We start from the raw sequence: 325 nt of genomic DNA, 5'->3' as shown, positions 1-325 counted from the left end.
CTAATACGGACAATTAACAAGAAATAAAAACGAAAGAAAAACCGTTACAGATGCACCGCGGTTTCAAAAAAAGAAAAGGGTAAAAAGGTTAGCAAAGCCCCATTAAAAAAAAGGATAAAAAGGGAAAAAGAAAAAAATCGTTCGTGATTTGGAAAAAAGGCAGCCGAGGACTGACGCCGGCAGAGGCTTTTTCCCCCCCCAGGACAGGGTCCCGGGCCCGGTTGGTGCCCTCGGCCGAGAGCAGAAAGGGCGTTGTTTGGGGAAAGAGAGGGGGGGGGGATTACAAAATGGGGGAAAAAAGAAAAAAGGAGGGGAAAAAGAATGT

General features: G+C 46.2%; 1 protein-coding gene across 1 annotated transcript in view; it reads right to left on the bottom strand.

Moving 5' to 3' along the window:
* Window positions 1-325, bottom strand: part of LOC119593702 — an 81465-nt gene that overhangs the window by 59473 nt on the left and 21667 nt on the right. The window lies entirely within an intron of this gene.

The sequence above is a fragment of the Penaeus monodon genome, chromosome 32 (assembly GCF_015228065.2).
Source record: "Penaeus monodon isolate SGIC_2016 chromosome 32, NSTDA_Pmon_1, whole genome shotgun sequence".
NCBI classification, from domain to species: Eukaryota; Metazoa; Arthropoda; class Malacostraca; order Decapoda; family Penaeidae; genus Penaeus; species Penaeus monodon.
This window is presented reverse-complemented; position numbering and strand designations above follow the sequence as displayed.